At 37.6% G+C, this 21704-nt stretch overlaps 1 long non-coding RNA gene across 1 annotated transcript in view; it reads left to right on the top strand.

The window, feature by feature from the left end:
• The first annotated feature begins 1108 nt into the window (after positions 1–1108).
• The window catches only part of LOC117976008 (uncharacterized), a 128221-nt gene continuing 107625 nt past the window's right edge, over positions 1109–21704 (top strand). Inside the window, exon 1 of the long non-coding RNA XR_010109902.1 lies at positions 1109–1673. This is a non-coding gene — a long non-coding RNA (uncharacterized LOC117976008). The remainder of the gene's footprint in view (positions 1674–21704) is intronic.

Raw genomic sequence — 21704 nt, 5'->3', positions numbered from 1 at the left:
AGAGATTCTGATTTTTTTTTTTAATTTAGTTTCCAAGCAAAAATGGACACTTATGTCTCCAAGATGTATTGTTAGGTGGAAAAAGCTGGGTTGGAGATCTTTCATATTATGTACTACCTAGTCTATTAAAGGATGAAGATTAAGAGTATATTGATATTTACTTTCATATGCATAAAGAAACTATAGAAAGATTTCAAAAGCAAACAACATGGGCCAACAGGATGAACACAGACAGGGAGCTCAGGTACAGAGAAGCTTTCCTGAGGTTCACAGTAAAGAACATGATGGCCTTCCAAAGATATACTGGAGGAGGGCAATACCCTGCTTGGAGTGAAAGAGTAATGGTAGATGTAAAGTCTATAATCCTAGTAATAACAGGGGAGCGCAATGCAAAAACAGCATTCCAGCACACTGGTAGGATGCAATCTACTGCAACATGTAGAGGAGTTTCAGGAAATTGTTCCTGGAGAAGGGACACCCAAATAACACTTGGTGAGGAGGGACCGGGTTGTCTGTGGAGTTGTTGATGCAAATATGCTTGAGTCTGTGCAGGATAATGTATGTGAGTTTTCTTTTTTGGCCTTAGGTTAAATTTTTATAAAATCTTGTGTTGGTAAATGTAATGTAATTAGATATGTAATTTAATAGGTAAGGTATTACTATTAAAATGCAGCAGATGATTATAATCTCTGCCTCCCACTCCATGGAGTGGGGATGGGGGAGACAATGAATAGAAAGACTTTAATTTGACACAATCCCAAGGATGACAAAGAAAGCAGCCTTCACAAGCCAAAGTAGTTTTTGTGTTTCGTGTTGTAAGTGCCCTGGTGGAAAATTGAAGAAACCAAATGCTTTTCAAAAGATGATCAGGACCCATTAACTCCAAGGGCAAGAGTTTTTGGTAACCTGCCATTAACAAGCAAAATTGTTTTGTATTTTTTCCTTCAACGTGAGTTTAGATTATGACCCTGAAAACAATTTTTTAAAGATTTGAAAGGTAACCTACCTCCAATAGTCAAGCATAGGAAAAAAAATTACCAAGAACCCTCCCACACAGTTTAAAAAGATTTAAGAAATAAAACACTTTCATGAGACAAAGGGTGGTAATTGTTGTGTGGTGGGAGACTCATCATTCACAATGACAGGTGTGAAAAAGGGAGTGTCTAGAGCCCTGTGTGAGAATCTGAGGGAGGTTTAGATGGGGAAAAGCATCTGGGGTGCCCTTTGCTTTGTGAAAGATTATGTTTCTGGGTGACTTCCATCATCCATGGGTGAGTTGGGTCCAATTTCTAATTATAAAATTTATTACAGCCTTGTCCTTTGTGTTTTTTGTTGTTTTGTTTTATTTTTATTATCTTGGAGGAGGGCACAGTAGCAAGGAAATGATGGATTCATGCCTAATGGTATCGATTGACTGTGTCACCACCCAAGTCTCATCTTGAATTCCCACATGTTGTGGGTGGGACCCGGTGGGAGTTAATTGAATCATGGGGGCAGGTCTTTCCCATGCTCTTCTCATGATAGTGAATAAGTCTCATGAGATCTGACGGTATTGAAAAACGGGAGTCTCCATGCACAAGCTCTCTCTTTGCCTGCTGCCAACCATGTAAGATGGGAGTTGCTACTCCTTGCCTTCTACCATGATTGTGAGGCTTCTCCAGTCACATGGAACTGTAAGTCCAATTAAACCTCTTTCTTTTGTAAATTACCCAGTCTTAGATATGTCTTTATCACCAGTGTGAAAATGGGCAAATACAGTAAATTGGTGCCAGTAGAGTGGGGTGTGGCTGAAAAGATACCTGAAAATATGGAAGTGACTTTGGAACTGGGTAAGAGTTGGAACAGTTTGGAGGACTCAGAAAAAGACAGGTAAATGTGGGAAAGAGTGGAACTTCCTAGAGACTTGTTGAATGGCTTTGACAAAAATGTTGATAGTGTTATGAACAATGAAGTCCAGGATGAGATGGTCTCAGGTGGAGATGAGGAACTTGTTGGGAACTGAAGCAGAGGTGACTCTTGTTACATTTTAGCCAAGAGACTGGCAGCATTTTGCCCCTGCCCTAGAGACTTGTGAAACTTTGAACTTGAGAGAGATGATTTAGGGTATATGGCAGAAGAAATTTCTAAGCAGGAAAGCATTCAAGATATGACTTGGGTGCTGTTAAAGACATTCAGTTTTATAAGGCAAGCAGGGCATAAAAGTTTGGAAAATGTGCAGCCTGACAATGCAATAGAAAGGAAAATCCCATTTTCTGGGGAGAAATTCAAGCCAGCACAGAAATTTGCATAAGTGATGAGGAGCAGAATCTTATTCCCCAAGACAATGGGGAAAATATCTCCAGGGCATGTCAGAGACCTTTGCAGCAGCCCCTCCCATCACAGAGGCCCAGAGGCATAGAAGGAAAAAGTGGTTTTGTGGTCTGGGCTCAGGGTCCCCATGCTGTCTACAGCCTAGGGACTTGGTGCCCTGTGTCCCAGCTGCTCCAGCCATGGCTGAAAGAGGACCAATGTAGAGCTCATGCTGTGGCTTCAGAGGGTGCAAGCCCCAAGCCTTGGCAGCTTCCATATGGTGTTGAGCCTGCTAGTGCACAGAAGTCAAGAATTGAGGTTTGGGAAGCCCCGCCTAGATTTTAGAGAATGTGTGGAAACACCTGGATGTCCAGGCAGAAGTTTGCTGCAGGGGCGGGCCTCTCATGTAGCAGTGCAGAAGGAAAATGTGGGCTCAGGGTCTCAACACAAGAGTCCCTACTGGGGCGGGGCGGGCCTCTTATGGAGCAGTGCAGAAGGAAAATGTGGGGTCAGAGTCCCGACACAAAAGTCCCTACTGGGGTACTGTCTAGGAGCTGTGAGAAGAGGGCCGCCATCCTCCAGACCCCAGAATGGTAGATCCACTGTCACCTTGAACCATCTGCGTGGAAAAGCTGCAGACACTCAACACCAGCCCATGAAAGCAGCTTGGAGGGAGGCTGTACTCTGCAGAGCCTCAGGGGCGGGACTTCCCAATACCCAAGACCATGGAAACCCATCTCTTGCATCACCTCCATGACCCAGATGTGAGAGATGGAGTCAAAGGAGATCATTTTGGAGCTTTAAGATTTGACTGCCCCACTGGATTTTGGACTTGCATGGGCCCTGTAGCCCCTTTGTTTTGGTTAATTTCTCCCATTTGAAATGGCTGTATTTACACAATGCGTGTACCCCCACTGTATCTAGGAAGTAACTAACTTGCTTTTTATCTTACAGGCTCATAGGCAGAAGGGACTTGCCTTGCCTCGAATGAGACTTTAAACTGTGGACTTTTGAGTTAATTATGAAATGAGTTAAGACTTTGGGGTACTGTTGGGAAGGCATGATTGGTTTTGAAATGTGAGGACATGAGATTTGGGAGGTACTGTGGCAGAATGATATGGTTTGGCTGTGTCCCCACCCAAATTTCATCTTGAATTCCCACATGTTGTGGGAGAGACCCAGTGTGAGGTAATTGAATCATGAGGGGAGGTCTTTCTCATGCTGTTCTGGTGATAGTGAATAAGTCTCATAAGATCTGATGGTTTTGAAAAACCTGGAGTCTCCCTGCACAAGCTCTCTCTTTGCCTGCTGCCATCCATGTAAGACAGGACTTGCTCCTGCTTGCCTTCTGCCATGATTGTGAGGCTTCCCCAGCCACGTGGAACTCTAATTCCAATTAAACCTCTTTCTTTTGTAAATTACCCACTGTCAGGTATGTCTTCATCAGCAGTGTGAAAATGGACTAATACACCTATATTTTTCCCTCCTACACTCTAACACAGAAGGGGCATCTCATTATCTGGTGGATTATGACTTGAATTTTCAGATGGTGATTAAGAGAAATGGAGGCAGGACTGCCACACTAAACCCATTAGCTGTGGAAGACCCAGACTCTTCAGAAGCCTTAGATAGAAAAACAGTAGTGCCAAGAGGAAGCACCTTCTGGAGTTGGGGAAAGACCTAGTGCTCCTAGATTAATAAGGAGATCAAATGACCAGTTCCCAGCATTGTCAAGACTATGAAGTACACCCTTGCAGAATGTAATGTTCATCTGATTTAGTTCTGTCTACATGAATTACTTGTTATAAAGAGCAAAAATTATGGTATTGCTAGTAGAAGTGGCAAATAAAAAGATGTTATCAAAAAGGAAAATTTTAGAATTTGGAAAAAGTTTTTGCCAAGTAATGCTAGGATATAGCTTTATACTAGACTGCCATACTAATATAATTTCTTTAAAGTGACTTTTTCTTGTTTTCTAGAAGAGAAAATATTATTCACCATGAATAAAGGGAAATATAATTTAGTTTTTCCTGAAATTATCAAAAATGGTCTCAGATATGATTTGTTTATTAGAAGAAATATTATGTCTAGAATAGGAGGAGAGAAAGTAGTATAACTTTTAAGTGCAAGACAGCTAGTGCATTTCTGCCATGGACTAAATTGTTTTCTCTTAAAATTCATATGTTGAAGCTCTATCCTCCAATATGACTTCATTTGGAGATAGAGCCTATAATGAGGTAATGAATGTTAAGTGAGGTCATAAGGGTACAGCTCTAATCCAACAAGGCTCATGTTCTTATAAGAGGAAAAGATATATGACTCTGTCTCTCCTCTCTCCATCTTCTCTCTCTCTCTCTTTCTCTCTCTCCCCCTCCCTCCCTCCTTCCCCCTCTCCTCTCTCTCTCTTCTCTCTCTCCTCTGTCCTTTACCTCCTCCCCCTCCACCATATTCTTAGAAGAAAGGATATGTGAGGTTACAGCAAGAAGATGGCTCTCTGCATACCAGGAAGAGAGCTCTCACCATGGACCAAATCACTAGGCACCTTGATCATGGATGTCTAGCCTCCAGAAGTGTGAGAAAATAAATATCAGTAATTTAAGCCCCCAGTCCGTGGCATTTTGTTATGGCAGCCTGAGCAGACTAATACAATCTCCCCTGGAGAGCCACGGCCATATATTGAGAGTTAGTATGTTGAGAAATCACACCTGGCTTTTTCTTTCCCATTCTGTATACTTTCCACTTTACTGATTACAAAAGCTTGGAATGTTGGCCTTTTTTTCAACCATTTCTCATTCCTCTTTCCCCACAAGCAGTTAGGTACCAGTGTTACTTAATATCCCTCAATAATGTCTAATTCTGGTAAAAATGATTTTACTTATAAGGAATAAAATCCTACTCTACCTGAGATAGAAATCCTTAATTTCTTTTAACTCGTGTTATACTCACTGTTATAACATTTATTACTCTTTTGACATGTAATTTGGCAAGTGACATCTGCTACTTGGTTTCACTCTGAGCCCCTCCAAAACATGTCTCTGTATATATTATACAATCAAAGAGAAACTCACAGAGATGAGCCCAACCTACTGAGTTTCTGTTTCTATTGAAGGTATTTGCTGAGTCTACAGCCGGTTGAGGCAAAATGCTTAGAAGCTGAACAGCGTAAAGCCACTAAGAGGCAGAGAAGGCAGCAGAGCTTTTAGAAATCTCATAGGGCTCTGAGAGGCAAACATTGGAGTCTGGACCTCCCAAAGTAATCAGTATTTGAGAGAGCAGGATTCCAGAGGGAAAGGAAACATGGGGAAATGTTTCTGACACTAGGCACTAGTTTTCTCTTTCAGGCATTTGCCAGTTGTTAAACCACATAGAAAAAACCCCGAGAAGCTCAGGAGAACTTTTGATAGTCTCATAATGACACAAAATTTGATATTGAATTTATGCATTAAGAAGGAGGTACTCTGCTAAATATCCAAGGTTCTTAAGGGGACTCCTGAAAAGCTACATCTTAGTTTGGAAGGAGACCCAGAGGTAGACAGAGCCTTACAAAGTCTTAAATTTAGCACTGAGTCAAAACCTCATTGGATTGAGGTGATCTGCTCCTACTGTTTTGACATGTCAGAGGATGGGTTAAATCTTCTCTTGAGGTTGAGAACATCACACAGATCCTCCGCAGTTTTTCAAACCAAATATTTGACTTTCAAATCAAAATTATTATTTCAATTCAAATTTATTTATATTCAAATAAAAATTTTTTATTTGAATATAAATATTTATTTGAATATAAATATTTATTCATATTCAAATAAAAATTATTATTCCCCCACAGGGAAACAGGCTGAAGGGAAAAAAATCAGAAAATAGAAACAGACCAATAGATGATTCTGACTTGTAGCTATCAATTACTTTAACTGTGTTAATATGCTCGAGAAAATAAATAAGATTGGAGATGTTTATTAGATAACTGGACTCTATTAAAAATATATTTTTAGAAAATAGAAAATACAATAACTAGCATTAAGAAATACAGGGTATACATTCTTTTTGTCTGGCTTCTTTCACTCATCTATGTCATTATGTGTAACAGTAGTTTGTTACATTTTCATTACTGAGTAGGATTCCATTGTATGGATATATCACAATTTGTTTATGCATTCCCTTTTTGATGGACATTTGAGTTGTTTCCAGTTAAGGCTATTACAAATAAGGCTGCTATGCACATTCATGTATAAGCTTTATGCTATCTTCTATATAGCTTTATGCTATCTTTTCTTTTGGGTAAATGCCTAGGAATAAATGGCTGGATCATTTGGTATATGAAGAGAATCAACGTTTTCACACTATTGAGTCTTCCAACCCATAACAAGATATATTGTTCTATATATTCATGTTTTTAAAAAAGTTTCTCTGAGCATTGATTTGTATTTTATAGTGTACAGCCTTACACAATCTTTTGTCAGATTTATTCTTAGGTATTTTATTTTATTTTTTATGCTCTTGGCAATATTATTTTAAAATTTTCATTTTTTTCAATTCATTGCTAATAAATAGAAGTACAACTAATTTTTGGACAATTTTTTTTGTCACCATGTGAAATACATTTATTCTAGCATCTTTTTGTAGATTTTATCAGATTTTCTGTATAGATGTGATGACATCTGTGAATAAAAATAATACTATTTCTTTTCAATCTGCATATTGTGATGTTTTTTCTTGCTTTATTACATTAGCTGGAAATTGCAATATAATCGTGAATAGATGTAGTGACAGCAGACATCCCTGTCTTGTTTCTGAAAGCATTCAGTCTTTCACCATTAAGTCTAATGCTAGCAGTAGGTTTATCAGGGATGCTTTTAATTAGGTTGAAATGTTCCATTTTACTTCTAGCTTTCTGAAAGTTTTTATTGTGCATATTGGATTTTTGTGACATGCTTTTCTGAGATTGAGATTAAATTTCTTAATGTGGTGAATTACATTGATTGATTTTAATTTGTTCAACCAACCTTATGTTACTAAATTAACCCCATTTGATCACTATGTGTTATTTCTTTTACATATTGCTGGATTCAATTTGCTAAAATGTTACTCAGAACTTTTGCATTTATGCAAAATGAGAGATATTGATCTGTATAGTCTTTATTTCTGGTCATGTCTTTATAGTTATGGTTATCAAGATAATTGTGGCTTCATATAATTAGTTGAGAAGTATTCCCTCTCTTTTAATTTTCTAAAAAAGTTTTTTCATATAGAATTAGTATAATTTCATCCTTGAACATTTGATAAACATCAACTACGAAGACATCTGGACCTGCAACTTTTGTGGGAAGGGTTGAAGCTACAATTTTTGGTTTTTTAAATATAGTGTTTCTAATCCAGGGCAATTTTGACTCCTAGGAGAACATTTTGCAATGTCTGTGCACATTTTTTGGTTGTCACAACAAAGAGAAGGAATTGCTGTAAGCATCTAGTAAATAGAGACCAGGAATGTTGCTAAACATTCTACAATGTATAAGATAGCCCTATAATAAATAATTATTTGGTGCAAATATCAATAATACCAAGTTTGAGAAACCTTGCTTTAACAGATGTAAAGCTACTCAGTTCTTGAGTCAGCTTTAGTATTTTGTGTCTTTCAAGAAATTGGTTCATTTCATGTAAATTATTAAATTTGATGGCATAAAATTATTCATGATATTTCCTAATTTTCATCTTAACATCTGTAGAATCTGTAATGGTATTAAACCTCACTCTTGGATGGCTAACTTTTGTCTTCTCTTTTTTTCCTGGTCAGACTGGTTAGAGGTTGATCAATTATCTTTTCAAAGAGCCAAGGTTGGTTTCATAAATTTGTTCTACTTATTTTCTATTCCATTGACTTCCACTCTCTTATTTCCTTTCTTTTGCTTACTTTGAATTTAATATGTTCTTTCCTAGCTTCTGAAGGTGGAAGTTGAGGCATTCACAGAAGACATTCCTTCTTTGGTATTATAGGCATTTAGAACTATAAATTTTCTTTAAGTACTGCTTTAGAGTCATTCCACAAATCCTAATATGTTATATTTTTATTTTCCTCAAGTTCAAAATATTTTTAAATTTCACTTTACTTTTTATCTTTACTCAGAGTTTATTTAGAAGTTATAGTACTTGGTTTCCAAAAAACTGAAACCATTCTGAGTATCTTGCTGTAACTAATTTAATTCTATTGTGGCCAGAAAATATTCTTTGTACTACTCGTTTTAATATCATTCACACTAGTTTTTTGGTTTATAACATGGCATACATTGGTAAATTTAACATGTACTTGAAAATAATATTTATTCTGATGTGATTGGTTGGAATGTCCTATAAATGTCAATTAGGTAAAAGTTGTTGATAGTCTTCAAATCTTCTGTATCATTATTCTGTCAATTATTCTATCAGTTATTCAGATCAATTATTGAGAGAGGGTATTTGAAATATCTGACAATAATTATGGATTTGTCTATTTCTCCTTTCAGTACTATCAGTTTTTGTTTTATGTGTTTTCATACTCAGTTATACCAGTTAAACATTTAAAATCAAATGTTCTTTTATAAGTTGATGCCTTTATCATTATACAATGGGCTTTTTTATCCTTAGTAATATCCTTTGCTCTAAAATCTACTTTATCTAATATTAATATAGCCACATCAACTTTTCTTGAATTAATTAATGTTAGCAAGGCTCATCGTTTTCCGTCCTCTAATTTTACCTTATTTCTGTTGCTTTATGTAAACTGAGTTTCTTGTAAGTGGCCTATAATTGGGTCTTTTTTAGTTATCCAGTCTGACAATCTCTGCCTTATAAATGGATTTTTAGACAATTTGCATTTAATGTAATTATTATGTTTAAGTATCTTTTTTACATTTTTCTATTTGTCCTTTTACTCTGTTATTAGTTAATTGAACATGCTTTCATTTCTCAGTTCTATTTCTTTATTAATTATAAATCTTTTAGTATTTGTTTTGCAGGTAATAGTGTGCTTATTTAAATCACAGTCTATCTTCAAGTGTTATTATATTACTTGACATGTAGAATAAGAACTTTACTATACTATACTTGTATTTTTTTCAGCCTTTATGTTATTGTCATGTATTCTACTTATTTACATGTTATAAACCACCAAACACATTGTGAATTTTTATTTAAGTTGTCGATTTTTAAAAATATTTAAATATAAAAATATGATATCTTTGCCTTTTTTTTCATTTTAATTGTTTTTTTTTTTTATTATACTTTAAGTTTTAGGGTACATGTGCACAATATGCAGGTTAGTTACATATGTATACATGTGCCATGCTGGTGCGCTGCACCCACTAACTCGTCATCTAGCATTAGGTATATCTCCCAGTGCTATCCCTCCCCCCACCCCCATCCCACAACAGGCCCCAGAGTGTGATGTTCCCCTTCCTGTGTCCATGTGTTCTCATTGTTCAATTCCCACCTACGAGTGAGACTATGCGGTGTTTGGTTTTTTGTTCTTGCGATAGTTTACTGAGAATGATGATTTCCAATTTCATCCATGTCCCTACAAAGGACATGAACTCACCATTTTTTATGGCTGCATAGTATTCCATGGTGTATATGTGCCACATTTTCTTAATCCAGTCTATCATTGTTGGACATTTGGGTTGGTTCCAAGTCTTTGTTATTGTGAATAATGCCGCAGTAAACACATGTGTGCATGTGTCTTTGTAGCAGCATGATTTATAGTCCTTTGGGTATATACCCAGGAATGGGATGGCTGGGTCAAATGGTATTTCTAGTTCTAGATCCCTGAGGAATCGCCACACTGACTTCCACAATGGGTGAACTAGTTTACAGTCCCACCAACAGTGTAAAAGTGTTCCTATTTCTCCACATCCTCTCCAGCACCTGTTGTTTCCTGACTTTTTAATGATTACCATTCTAACTGGTGTGAGATGGTATCTCATTGTGGTTTTGATTTGCATTTCTCTGATGGCCAGTGATGGTGAGCATTTTTTGATGTGTTTTTTGGCTGCATAAATGTCTTCTTTTGAGAAGTGTCTGTTCATGTCCTTTGCCCACTTTTTGACGGGGTTGTTCATTTTTTTCTCGTAATTTGTTTGAGTTCATTGTAGATTCTGGATATTAGTCCTTTGTCAGATGAGTAGGTTGCGAAAATTTTCTCCCATTTTGTAGGTTGCCTGTTCACTGTGATGGTAGTTTCTTTTGCTGTGCAGAAGCTCTTTAGTTTAATTAGATCCCATTTGTCAATTTTGGCTTTTGTTGCCATTGCTTTTGGTGTTTTAGACATGAAGTCCTTGCCCATGCCTATGCCCTGAATGGTAAAGCCTAGGTTTTCTTCTAGGATTTTTATGGTTTTAGGTCTAACGTTTAAGTCTTCAATCCATCTTGAATTAATTTTTGTATAAGGTGTAAGGAAGGGATCCAGTTTCAGCTTTCTACATATGGCTAGCCAGTTTTCCCAGCACCATTTATTAAATAGGGAATCCTTTCCCCATTGCTTGTTTTTCTCAGGTTTGTCAAAGATTAGATAGTTGTAGATATGCGGCATTATTTCTGAGCGCTCTGTTCTGTTCCATTGATCTATATCTCTGTTTTGGTACCAGTACCATGCTGTTTTGGTTAGTATAGCCTTGTAGTATAGTTTGAAGTCAGGTAGTGTGATGCCTCCAGCTTTGTTCTTTTGGCTTAGGATTGATTTGGCGATGCGGGCTCTTTTTTGGTTCCATATGAACTTTAAAGTAGTTTTTTCCAATTCTGTGAAGAAAGTCATTGGTAGCTTGATGGGGATGGCAATGAATCTGTAAATTACCTTTGGCAGTATGGCCATTTTCACGATATTGATTCTTCCTACCCATGAGCATGGAATGTTCTTCCATTTGTTTGTATCCTCTTTTATTTCCTTGAGCAGTGGTTTGTAGTTCTCCTTGAAGAGGTCCTTCACATCCCTTGTAAGTTGGATTCCTAGGTATTTTATTCTCTTTGAAGCAATTGTGAATGGGAGTTCACTCATGATTTGGCTCTCTGTTTGTCTGTTGTTGGTGTATAAGAATGCTTGTGATCTTTGTACATTGATTTTGTATCCTGAGACTTTGCTGAAGTTGCTTATCAGCTTAAGGAGATTTTGGGCTGAGACAGTGGGGTTTTCTAGATATACAATCATGTCATCTGCAAACAGGGACAATTTGACTTCCTCTTTTCCTAATTGAATACCCTTTATTTCCTTCTCCTGCCTAATTGCCCTGGCCAGAACTTCCAACACTATGTTGAATAGGAGTGGTGAGAGAGGGCATCCCTGCCTTGTGCCAGTTTTCAAAGGGAATGCTTCCAGTTTTTGCCCATTCAGTATGATATTGGCTGTGGGTTTGGCATAGATAGCTCTTATTATTTTGAAATATGTCCCATCAATACCTAATTTATTGAGTTTTTAGCATGAAGGTTGTTGAATTTTGTCAAAGGCCTTTTCTGCATCTATTGAGATAATCATGTGGGTTTTGTCTTTGGTTCTGTTTATATGCTGGATCACATTTATTGATTTGCGTATATTGAACCAGCCTTGCATCCCAGGGATGAAGCCCACTTGATCATGATGGATAAGCTTTTTGATGTGCTGCTGGATTTGGTTTGCCAGTATTTTATTGAGGATTTTTGCATCAATGTCCATCAAGGATATTGGTCTAAAATTCTCTTTTTTTGTTGTGTCTCTGCCAGGCTTTGGTATCAGGATGATGCTGGCCTCATAAAATGAGTTAGGGAGGATTCCCTCTTTTTCTATTGATGGGAACAGTTTCAGAAGGAATGGTACCAGTTCCTCCTTGTACCTCTGGTAGAATTCAGCTGTGAATCCATCTGGTCCTGGACTCTTTTTGGTTGGTAAGCTATTGATTATTGCCACAATTTCAGATCCTGTTATTGGTCTATTCAGAGATTCAACTTCTTCCTGGTTTAGTCTTGGGAGAGTGTATGTGTCGAGGAATTTACCATTTCTTCTAGATTTTCTAGTTTATTTGCATAGAGGTGTTTGTAGTATTCTCTGATGGTAGTTTGTATTTCTGTGGGATTGGTGGTGATATCCCCTTTATCATTTTTATTGCATCTATTTGATTCTTCTCTCTTTTTTTCTTTATTAGTCTTGCCAGTGGTCTATGAATTTTGTTGATCCTTTCAAAAACCAGCTCCTGGATTCATTAATTTTTTGAAGGGTTTTTTGTGTCTCTATTTCCTTCAGTTCTGCTCTGATTTTAGTTATTTCTTGCCTTCTGCTAGCTTTTGAATGTGTTTGCTCTTGCTTTTCTAGTTCTTTTAATTGTGATGTTAGGGTGTCAATTTTGAATCTTTCCTGCTTTCTCTTGTGGGCATTTAGTGCTATAAATTTCCCTCTGCACGCTGCTTTGAATGCATCCCAGAGATTCTGGTATGTTGTGTCTTTGTTCTCGTTGGTTTCAAAGAACATCTTTATTTGTGCCTTCATTTCGTTATGTACCCAGTAGTCATTCAGGAGCAGGTTGTTCAGTTTCCATGTAGTTGAGTGGCTTTGAGTGAGATTCTTAATCCTGAGTTCTAGTTTGATTGCACTGTGGTCTGAGAGATAGTTTGTTATAATTTCTGTGAGAGCTTTACTTCCAAGTATGTGGTCAATTTTGGAACAGGTGTGGTGTGGTGCTGAAAAAAATGTATATTCTGTTGATTTGGGGTGGAGAGTTCTGTAGATGCCTATTAGGTCTGCTTGGTGCAGAGCTGAGTTCAATTCCTGGGTATCCTTGTTAACTTTCTGTCTCGTTGATCTGTCTAATGTTGACAATGGGGCATTAAAATCTCCCATTATTAATGTGTGGGAGTCTAAGTCTCTTTGTAGGTCACTCAGAACTTTCTTTAGGAATCTGGGTGCTCCTGTATTGGGTGCATATATATTTAGGATAGTTAGCTCTTCTTGTTGAATTGATCCCTTTACCATTATGTAATGGCCTTCTTTGTCTCTTTTGATCTTTGTTGGTTTAAAGTCTGTTTTATCAGAGACTAGGATTGCAACCCCTGCCTTTTTTTGTTTTCCATTTGCTTGGTAGATCTTCCTCCATCCTTTTATTTTGAGCCTATGTGTGTCTCTGCACGTGAGATGGGTTTCCTGAATACAGCCCACTGATGGGTCTTGACTCTTTATCCAATTTGCCAGTCTGTGCCTTTTAATTGGAGCATTTAGTCCATTTACATTTAAAGTTAATATTGTTATTTGTGAATTTGATCCTGTCATGATGATGTTAGCTGGTTATTTTGCTCGTTAATTGATGCAGTTTCTTCCTAGTCTCGATGGTCTTTACATTTTGGCATGATTTTGCAGTGGCTGGTACCGGTTGTTCCTTTCCATGTTTAGCGCTTCCTTCAGGAGCTCTTGTAGTGCAGGCCTGGTGGTGACAAAATCTCTCAACATTTGCTTGTCTGTAAAGTATTTTATTTCTCCTTCACTTGTGAAGCTTAGTTTGGCTGGATATGAAATTCTGGGTTGAAAATTCTTTTCTTTAAGAATGTTGAATATTGGCCCCCACTCTCTTCTGGCTTGTAGAGTTTCTGCCAAGAAATCCGCTGTTAGTCTGATGGGCTTCCCTTTGAGGGTAACCTGACCTTTCTCTCTGGCTGCCCTTAACATTTTTTCCTTCATTTCAACTTTGGTGAATCTGACAATTATGTGTCTTGGAGTTGCTCTTCTCGAGGAGTATCTTTGTGGCATTCTCTGTATTTCCTGAATCTGAATGTTGGCCTGCCTTGCTAGATTGGGGAAGTTCTCCTGGATAATATCCTGCAGAGTGTTTTCCAACTTGGTTGCATTCTCCACGTCACTTTCAGGGATATATTTACCCTTTTAGTTGTCATTTTAGATGTTCTTTATTCCTTGTATAGATCCATATATTCACCTTATTTCATTTTCCTCTTTCTGGAGAACTTCATTTATAAGGTGGGTCTGTTGGTGGTGATTTGATTCGTGCATATCTGAAAAAGTCTTTATTTATGTTTTTTTTGAAAAATATTTTTGCTAGTTATAGAATTTTTAAGGACTGTCTTCTCTTACATTGTTTCTTGATGAAAAATGGATATTGTCATTCTTATTTTGTTCTCTATGTGAGGTGACTTTTTTCCCTCTGGCTGCTTTAAGGTTTTCTCTTTATCGCTAGTTTGAACAATTTTATTATGTTATGTCTTGGTGTGGTTTTCTTCATGATTCTTGTGTTTGAGATTCATTTTTGAAACTGTAGGTTTATAATATTCTTTAAGTTTGGGAAATTTTCATCTGTTATTAAATTTTTTTTTCTGTTCCTCCCTCCCCCAACACACATCACACTTCTCTTTTTGGAACTCTAATTACACATACAGAAAATTGTTTTAAGTTGTCTTATAGCTCATTGATATTATTCTAATTTTCAAAATTCATTCTCTTCTCTTTAATTCATTATATATCGTATGTATTGCTATGTCTTCCAGTCCACTAATCATTTTGTCTGTGATATCTAATCTGCCCTTAATTACATTTAGTATATTTGGGTTTTTTAATATTTTCCATGTCTCTGCTTATTTTTTAAAAAACAACTTTATTAAGGTATCATTTATACACAGTAAAATTTATCTGTTTTAAGTGTATAAGTCAATCATTTTTAGTACAAGTGTTTATGTAGGCATGTTTTATTTCTCTTGGTTAGACATCTAGGAGTGGAGTTGGATTATAAGGTAATCCTATGCTTAACATTTTAAGAAACTCTCAAATTATTTTTCAAAGTGATTGCACTGTTCTATCTTCCCAGGAGCAATGTACATGGCTTCTAGTTTCTCTACACACTCATCAATACTTGTTATTCCTTTTTTTATTATAGCCATTCTTGTGAGTGTGAAGTTGTATCTCATTATGATTTTAACTTGCCTTTCCTTAATGATTAATGATGTTGAACATTTTTATGTGTTTATTAACCTTATGTATATCTTCTTTGGTGAAATATCTATTCAAATCTTTTACTCACTTTTAATTGTCGCATTTAAATTTTTGTCATTATTGTGGGTGTTTATTTTAAATTTTATGGATGCGTAGTCATTCTGCATATTTAGGGGATACATATAATATTGTGATACAGACATACAATGTGTAATGATCAAATCTGGATAATTGTGACAGCCATTACCTCAAAGATTCACCATTTGTGCAAGGAATATTTCAAATATTTTCTTCTAGCTATTTTGAAATATACAATATATTATTAACTATTGTCACTCTATTGTGCTATCAACACTAGATATTATTCCTTCTGTTCTCAGCCTCTGTTAACCACTAATACATTTATTACTTCTATGAGATCAATTTTTTTTAGCTCTGACATATATGTGAGAACATGCAATATTTGTCTTTCTCTGCCTGGTTTATTTAACTTAACGTCCTCCAATTCTATCCATGTTGCTGTGAAGACAGAAGTTTTCATTTTATGGTTGACTAATATTTCATTTTTTATACCACATTGTGTACCACATTTTCTTTATCCATTCATTCTTTGATGGACACTTAGGTTGATTCCATATCTTGGGTATTGTGAATGATGCTGCAATAAACATGGGAGTGCAGCTATCATTTTGATATACTGATTTCCTTTCCTTTGGATATATACCCAGCAGTGGGTTTGCTGGATCATATGATAGTTCTATTTTTAGTTTTTTGAGGAAAGTCTATACTGTTTTCCATAGTCAATGTTCTATTTATATTCCCACCAGCAGTGTACAAGCATTCCCCTTTCTCTGCATCCTCTCTAGCATTTATTATTTTCTATGTATTTTGTAATAGCCATTTTAACTGGGGTGAGATGGTATATTATTATGACTTTGATTTGCATTTTGCTGATGATTAGTAATGTTGAAAATTTTTCACATATCTCTTGGCCATTTGTGTCTTTTGAGAAATGTTTATTCAGATCTATTGCCCATTTTTAAATAAAATAATTTTTTTTGCTATTGAGTTTCTTACATATTCTGATTATTAATCCCTTGTCAGATGAATAGTTTTAAAATATTTTATCCCGTGCTGTAGGTTGTGCCTTCATTGACTGCTTCCTTTGTCATGCAAAAGCTTTTTAGCTTGATTTAATCCCATGTGTCCATGTTTGCTTGGGTTGCCTGTACTTTTAAGGTCTTACTCAAGAAACCTTTGCCCAGGACAATGTTCTAAAGCATTTTCCACTTGTTTTCTTCTAATTATTTTAGTATCAGGTTTTAAATCCAAGTCGTCAATCCGTTTTTATTTGCTTTTTGTATATGGTGAGAGGTAGGGATCTCATTTCATTCTTCTGCATATGAATATCCAGTTTTCTTAGCACATTTATTGAACATCTCCTTTCCCCAATGTAAGTTGTTGGCATCTTTGTCAAACATGAGTTGCTTGTAGATGCATAGATTTATTTCTAAGTTCTCTATTCTGTTCCATTAGCTTATGTATTTTTTATGCCAATACCATACTATTTTGATTACTGTGGCTTTGTAGTATATTTTAAAGCCAGGTAATGTGAGGCCTTCAGTTTTGTTCTTTTTGCTTAAGGCTACTTTGGCTATTCTTGGCCTTTTGTGGTTCCATAAGAATCTTTTTATTATTTTAAGTTGTAAGAGATCTTTATATATTCGGGATACAAGATTCTTATCAGATATATAAATTGAAATATTTTTGGGGTGGTTCCAAGATGGCCAAATATGAACAGCTCCAGTCTACAGCTCCCAGCATGAGCAGTGCAGAAGACGGGTGATTTCTGCATTTCCAACTGTAGTACCGGGTTCATCTCTCTGGGGTGTGTCGGACAGTGGGTGCAGCCCACCGAGCAAGAGCCGAAGCAGGGAGAGGCATCGCCTCACCTGGGAAGCGAAAGGGGTCAGGGAATTCCTTTTCCTAGCCAAGGGAAGCTGTGACACACAGCACCTGGAAAATCAGGTCACTCCCACCCTAATACTACACTTTTTCAAGGGTCTTAGGAAATGGCACACCAGGAGATTATATCCTGCGCATGGCTCGGAGGGTACCACAGCCACGGAGCCTTGCTCATTACTAGCACAGCAGTCTGAGATCGAACTGCAAGGTGGCAGTGAGGCTGGGGGAGGGGTGCCCACCATTGTTGAGGCTTGAGTAGGTAAACAAAGTGGCCGGGAAGCTCGAACTGGATGGAGCCCACCACAGCTCAAGGAGGCCTGCCTGCCTCTGTAGACTCCACCTCTAGGGGCAGGGCATAGCCGAACAAAAGACAGGAGAAACCTCTGTAGATGTAAATGTCCCTCTCTGACAGCTTTGAAGAGAGTAGTGGTTCTCCCAGCACGGAGTTTGAGATCTGAGAACAGACAGATTGCCTCCTCAAGTGGGTCCCTGACACCTGAGTAGCCTAACTGGGAGGCACCCCCCAGTAGGGGCAGACTGACACCTCACACGGCTGTGTACCCCTCTGAGATGAAGCTTCTAGAGGAACCATCAGGCAGCAACATTTGCTGTTCAGCAATATTCACTGTTCTACAGCCTCCGCTGCTGAAACCCAGGCAAACAGGATCTGGAGGGGACCTCCAGCAAACTCCAACAGACCTGCAGCTGAGAGTCCTGACTGTTAGAAGGAAAACTAACAAACAGAAAGGACATCCACACCAAAACCACATCTGTACATCACCATCATCAAAGACCAAAGGTAGATAAAACCACAAAGATGGGGAAAAAACAGAGCAGAAAAGCTGAAAATTCTAAAAATCAGAGCGCCTCTCCCCCTCCAAAGGAACACAGCTCCTTGCCAGCAATGGAACAAAGCTGGATGGAGGATGACCTTGACAAGTTGAGAGAAGAAGAGTTCAGAAACTCAAACTTTGCTGAGCTAAAGGAGGAAGTTTGAACCCAACACAAGCTAAAATCCTTGAAAAAAGAATAGATGAATGGCTAACTACAATAACAGTGTAGAGAAGTCATTAAATGACCTGATAGAGCTGAAAACCATGGCACGAGAACTACATGACAAATGCACAAGCTTCAATAACTGATTCGATCAACTGGAAGAAAGGGTATCAGTGATTGAAGATCAAATGAATGAAATGAAGCAAGAAGGGAAGTTTAAAGAAAAAAGAGTAAAAAGAAATGAACAAAACCTCCAAGAAATACAGGACTATGTGAAAAGACCAAATCTATGTCTGATTGGTGTACCCAAAAGTGACAGGGAAAATGGAACCAAGTTGGAAAACACTCTGCAGGATATTATCCAGAACTTCCCCAACCTAGCAAGGCAGGCCAACATTCAAATTCAGGAAATACAGAAAATGCCACAAAGATACTCCTCAAGAAGAGCAACTCCAAGACACATAATTGTCAGATTCACCAAAGTTGAAATGAAGGAAAAAATGTTAAGGGCAGCCAGAGAGAAAGGTGGGGTCACCCACAAATGGAAGCTCATCAGACTAACAGCAGATCTCTTGGCAGAAACTCTACAAGCCAGAAGAGAGTGGGGGCCAATATTCAACATTATTAAAGAAAGGAATTTTCAACCCAGAATTTCATATCCAGCCAAACTAAGCTTCATAAGTGAAGAAGAAATAAAATCCTTTAGAGACAAGCACATGCTGAGAGATTTTGTCACCACCACGCCTGCCCTACAAGAGCTCCTGAAGGAAGCACTAAACATGGAAAGGAAAAACCAGTACCAGCCACTGAAAAACATGCCAAAATGTAAAGGCCACCAATGCTAGGAAGAAACTGCATCACCTAATGAGCAAAATAACCAGCTAACATCATCATGACAGGATCAAATTCTCACATAACAATATTAACCTTAAATGTAAATAGGCTAAATGCTGCAATTAAAAGACACAGACTGGCAAATTGGATAGAGTCAAGACCCATCAGTGTGCTGTATTCAGGAAACCCATCTCACATGCAGAGACACACATAGGCTCAAAATAAAAGGATGGAGGAAGATCTACCAAGCAAATGGAAAACAAAAAAAGGCAGGGGTTGCAATCCTAGTCTCTGATAAAAAAGAGTTTAAACCAACAAAGATCAAAAAAGACAAAGAAGGCCATTACATAATGGTAAAGGGATCAATTCAACAAGAGGAGCTAACTATCCTAAATATATATGTACCCAATACAGGAGCACCCAGATTCATAAAGCAAGTCCTTAGAGACCTAAAAAGAGACTTAGACTCCCACACAATAATAATGGGAGACTTTAACACTCAACTGTCAACATTAGACAGATCAATGAGACAGAAAGTCAACAAGGATATCCAGGAATTGAACTCAGCTCTGCACCAAGCAGACCTAATAGACATCTACAGAACTCTCCACCCCAAATCAACAGAATATACATTCTTCTCAGCACCACGTCACACTTATTCCAAATTTCACCACATAGTTGGAAGTAAAGCACTCCCCAGCAAATGTAAAAGAACAGAAATTATAACAAACTGTCTCTCAGACCACAGTGCAATCAAACTAGAACTCAGGATTAAGAAACTCACTCAAAACTGTTCAACGAAATGAAGGCAGAAATAAAGATATTCTTTGAAACCGACACGAACAAATGGAAGGACATTTCATGCTCATGGATAGGAAGAATCAATATTGTGAAAATGGCCATACTGCCAAAGGTAATTTATAGATTCAATGCCATCCCCATCAAGCTACCAATGACTTTCTTCACAGAATTGGAAAAAACTGCTTTAAAGTTCATATGGAACCAGAAAAGAGCCCACATTGCCAGGAGAATCCTAAGCAAAAAGGACAAAGCTGGAGGCATCATGCTACCTGACTTCAAACTATTCTACAAGGCTACAGTAACTAAAACAGCATGGTCCTGGTACCAAAACAGAGATATAGACCAATGGAACAGAACAGAGGCCTCAGAAATAACACTACACATCTACAACCATCTGATCTTTGACAAACCTGACAAAAACAAGCAATGGGGAAAGTATTCCCTATTTAATAAATGCTGCTGGGAAAACTGGCTAGCCATATGTAGAAAGCTGAAACTGGATCCCTTCCTTACACCTTATACAAAAATTAATTCAAGATGGATTAAAGACTTAAATGTTAGACCTAAAACCATAAAAACCCTAGAAGAAAACCTAGGCTTTACCATTCAGTACATAGGCATGGGCAAGGACTTCATGTCTAAAACACCAAAAGCAGTGGCAACAAAAGCCAAAATTGTCAAATGGGATCTAATTAAACTAAAGAGCTTCTGCACAGCAAAAGAAACTACCATCACAGTGAACAGGCAACCTACAGAATGGGAGAAATTTTTGCAATTTACTCATCTGACAAAGGGCTAATATCCAGAATCTACAAAGAGCTCAAACAAACTTACAAGAAAAAAACAACCCCATCAAAAAGTGGACGAAGGATATGAACAGACACTTCTCAAAAGAAGACATTTATGCAGCCAACAGACACATGAAAAATTCTCATCATCACTGGCCATCAGAGAAATGCAAATCAAAACCACAATGAGATACCCTCTCACACCAGTTAGAATGGCAATCATTAAAAAGTCAGGAAACAACAGGTGCTGGAGAGGATGTGGAGAAATAGGAACACTTTTACACTGTTGGTGGGACTGTAAACTAGTTCACCCATTGTGGAAGAGAGTGTGGTGATTCCGCAAGGATCTAGAACTAGAATTACCATTTGTCCCTGCCATCCCATTCCTGGGTATATACCCAAGGGATTATAAATCATGCTGCCATAAAGACACATGCACACGTATGTTTATTGCAGCACTATTCACAATAGCAAAGACTTGGAACCAACCCAAATGTCCAAAAATGATAGAATGGATTAAGAATATGTGGCACATATACACCCTGGAATACTATGCAGCCATAAAAAAGGATGAGTTCATGTCCTTTGTAGGGACATGGATGAAGCTGGAAACCATCATCCTCAGCAAACTTTCGCAAGGACAGAAAACCAAATACTGCATGTTGTCACTCATAGGTGGGAATTGAACAATGAGAACATTTGGACACAGGGTGGGGAACATCACACACCAGGGCCTGTCGTGGGGTGGGGGGAGTGGGGATAGCTAGCACTGGGAGATATACCTAATGAAATGACGAGTTAATGGGTGCAGCACACGAGCATGGTACATGTATACGTATGTAACAAACTTGCACGTTGTGCAAATGTACCCTAGAACTTATGTATAATAAAAATAAAAAAAAAATCTTTTCCACAAATCTTTGGCTTCCTTTTTCACTTGTATGAGAGTGCCTTTTGAAGTACCAAAGTACGAAAGTTTTGAATTTTGATAAAGACCTATTTATCATTTTTTTAATCAGTTCTGCTTTTGGTGTCCTGTATTGGAAATCTTTGCCTTAGTAAGGTCATAAAGATTTATGCCTTATTTTCTTCTAAGAATTTTATAGTTTTAGCTC

The sequence above is a fragment of the Pan paniscus genome, chromosome 16, assembly GCF_029289425.2.
Source record: "Pan paniscus chromosome 16, NHGRI_mPanPan1-v2.0_pri, whole genome shotgun sequence".
Classification (NCBI taxonomy): domain Eukaryota; kingdom Metazoa; phylum Chordata; class Mammalia; order Primates; family Hominidae; genus Pan; species Pan paniscus.
Note: the sequence above shows the minus strand (reverse complement) of the source record. Positions and strands in the feature narration are given on the sequence as shown.